We start from the raw sequence: 3,544 nt of genomic DNA on the forward strand, positions 1-3,544 counted from the left end.
GATAGCCGATCTAGACGTGCATTCTACGTGATAAGGGCATGCAGGCTTGAAATTTAGATTTTGCCATATGATGACACACGGGAACTGTTTTTATTAGCCCATTAAGATACGGGCCGATCGAATTACAAGAGATAACTGTTTTTATTAGCTAGTTACTTAAGGAAAGAGAGTATTAAATATTTAGATATAAAATATAATTTTCAATGCAAACAATGACTATATGTGTTTAAATGTGGTTAAATATCTTGTTAGCACTAATATAAGCAACGGATCTTAAATAAGTATATTGTCCTCTCCCTAAGCACCTGTGCTACTGCAATTGAGAAAAAACCCCGGTTTTTTTTCATAAACATCTCTAAGGATCACCCTATTGTACATACTCTTAACTGGCTTTGTTTATATCAAGAGATGGAAGACAAACGAAACCAGATGAAAACTTGTTGTTTTCACTTTCAATAGTTGAAAGTGGGAGAGGGACAGAAAAAGACTGAGCGCGGTGGCAGGAGGACTGCAAGAGTGAAAGGCAAAAACACCCGTCACCCGTTAGGAAGGTGTTTCTAACGGGATGACTGAAAGTAAGGAGGCCCCGTAAAATGTAAATTTACTTAGATAACCACAATATATTGATGATGTCTAGATCAAGATGCAATTCACTCCACAATGTAACTTATGTCTCTCCAAACGCATGGATGAAAATAAAGGCGTGCAAGACGATTAAACGCTCAATAGGCCCAAACGAATCATCCTACAAAACCACAATGCCTTCTCTACGAACTCCATCAAACCATACGCAAATATACAGCAACCAGACATGTCCCCCTTCTCCTACCTCGCCATCTTCTCGCTCGCGCTGACCTCCGCCACCGCCGCAGCAGCACCAGGCGACAGCGCCCCCGCCGCCGGGCCACCCAAGGTTGTCAGCACCCGCCAGCAGTTCCTGCAGGCGCACAACGAGGCGCGCGCCGCGGCAGGCGTGCCACCGCTTGCCTGAAACGCGACGCTGCAGCTGGACGCCATGCGGTATGCCAAGGAGCTCCGGACCCGCTGCAACGCGCACCCGCTCGTTGCGTGGGGTACCGACGGCGTCTACGGCCTGAACCTCTTCAAGGGCACGGGGCGCCAGAGCACTGCCAAGGCCGTGGAGTCGTGGGTGGGCGAGGGGCACTGGTACGACCGCGGCACCGGCGCGTGCGCGGCGCCCGATGGGCGGAACTGCGGGGGATACACGCAGGTGGTGTGGCGCGCCACGACGCAGCTCGGGTGCAGCCGCCGTGTCTGCCGGAACAGCGTCGACACCGTGGCCGTCTGCGAGTACTACCCTCCCGGGAACGTCAAGAGCAAGTGGCCTTACTGATCCCATATACATATAGTCCATACATGCGCGAGGAAACGACGCGTGCCGTTTAACAAAATATGTAGTACCCAAGATCTCCATCGAATTGTGAACTTTGAGGCCATGATATGATGTTTCTACATGAGATGAATGGTCAGAGGACCTTCTGTTGATCGATGCTTGTTCATGTCTAAAAGGGTCAACAACGACTCAATTCTTAAAAATACGGCATTTTGTTTTGGGGACAACACTTCTAAATTCCAATGTTACTCCAAGGATGTTTCATGGATTTGGACAGGTACTTACATTCTTGAAACAGTCCGGGAAGGCCGGAATTGGAGTGGCAACGTGCGACTAGCATGGCCAATTAACGCCGTCGGTGCCCCTGTTGCTTCCACCTTGGTGCCTCTGACGCTCCGGTATGGAGCGCACCAATATGGCGGTGCAAACAAGGCATTGCTATTTTTCGAGAATACGCAAGAAAGCTTGTACCATTGTCATGCAATTCGAGCGTGTGATTTTCATAGGCATACATCACAGACACACGTTCACTTCGGAGCCTAGTGTGCGTTGGCAGCAAAATTACGATTTTGTACAATATACGTGACCATATTTGCTGAAATGGATAACTATTTTCCGTATTTACGAATTTAGCACATGTATTCGGCGCACGGTGTGCCGAAAATGAATTTTCGGAACACGGTGCACTGAAAAAGTCATTTTCGGCACACCATGTGCCGAATACACTGTATTCATCACACGGTGTGCCGAAAATGACCTGTATTCGGCACACGGTGTGCCGAATACAGCAAAAAACGTATTTCGGCACACGGTGTGCCGAATACCAACTGTATTCGGCACACCATGTGCCGAAATACATGTTTTCTTCGTGCTCCCTGCATTTCATGTGATTTGACTGTGTATTTTATGTAACCAAATTAAAAATTTGTTGCTAATGTAAGACATTTCAAAATGCATGAGTAAAAAAGCAGTCTTTAAGGCGACCGATAGTCTTAACAAGGTATATTCGAATATGCGTCACATTAACAAGGTATTAGTGGTCATCTTAAAATGGCGATAGGAAGTGATGATGTAGATTAGCGAAATCGTCGAGGCATTGGTGGCATGAAATCGTCGTCGTCGTCATCGTCTAGAGGTATCACGGTTCGAGCATGTTCTCTTGTATTGTTCGTTGAACCTTGTACTGTGTGGCTGTGGCTGGTGGAACGTCGAGGCATAGGTGGCATGAAATCGTCGTCGTCGTCGTCGTTCGGAGGTATCACGGTTTGAGCACGTGCTCTTATATTGTTCGTTGAACCTTCTCCTGTGTGGCTTGTGGAACACCGAGGCATTGGTGGCATGAAATCGTCATCGTCGTCGTCATCTTCAGGTATCACGATACTAGGACGTGCTCTTGTAGTGTGAGTTGAACCTTCTCCTATGTGGCTGGTGGAACGCCGAGGCATTAGTGGCATCAAATTGTCATTAGCTCTTGTACCCCTTGGGTTCGCTGATCTTCGTCATCTTCGACACGAACCAGGCAGCACACCCCCGCCGAAGAGCATTTACATTGTCAAGAGGTGTGGTATTTCTTTGTTGATTAACTCCGCATCTTCTGGGAACGCCTAAAGTAGAAGAGGGGTATTCGAATCAATAACAATAAGATAATTATGGTGATCAAATAGAAAATGACGAACCTATATGTGGGATGCATACTGGTCGGGCAACATCGCCATCCTTCGTTGCCTCATACAGAAACCCAGTAAAAAAGGATGGTCGGCTAGTTCGCAAACCTTGAGGTATATTCGGCGGCGCTCATGTAATAGGGCTCTGAGGTCATCGGTTGTTACATGTAGAAGTGGAACGGTGAACGCAGAACATGGCAGTCTTGTATTCAATTTAGACACAGCTTGGATTAGGTTGCTCTTTTTGAAGGGATCATCCTTCCCTCCACGCACAACCTGCAAGCAGGCAGTTAATGCTATATCGATCGTTGTATATGTCCATGGGAAGCCAGTACTAGAATTTCTCGCCATATTGAGATTTCCCTGCAACTTTTTTGCTCTGCACCAAAGCACGAATCGCTGGTTATTTAATAAACATTAAACATGTATGAAATATCGAAAATGATATATACAAATTCTTAATAAGTTACTGATAAATAAGTTATGTGTCCTAATTAGTTGAAAAAGATTATGTAAATTAAATGTA

At 46.3% G+C, this 3,544-nt stretch overlaps 1 pseudogene; it reads left to right on the forward strand.

Annotated features, from left to right (window-relative positions):
• The first annotated feature begins 811 nt into the window (after positions 1-811).
• LOC133888030 (pathogenesis-related protein PRMS-like) lies at positions 812-1,354 on the forward strand (annotated as a pseudogene).
• The last annotated feature ends 2,190 nt before the right edge of the window (positions 1,355-3,544 follow it).

Source organism: Phragmites australis, chromosome 13 (genome assembly GCF_958298935.1).
Source record: "Phragmites australis chromosome 13, lpPhrAust1.1, whole genome shotgun sequence".
Taxonomy (NCBI): domain Eukaryota; kingdom Viridiplantae; phylum Streptophyta; class Magnoliopsida; order Poales; family Poaceae; genus Phragmites; species Phragmites australis.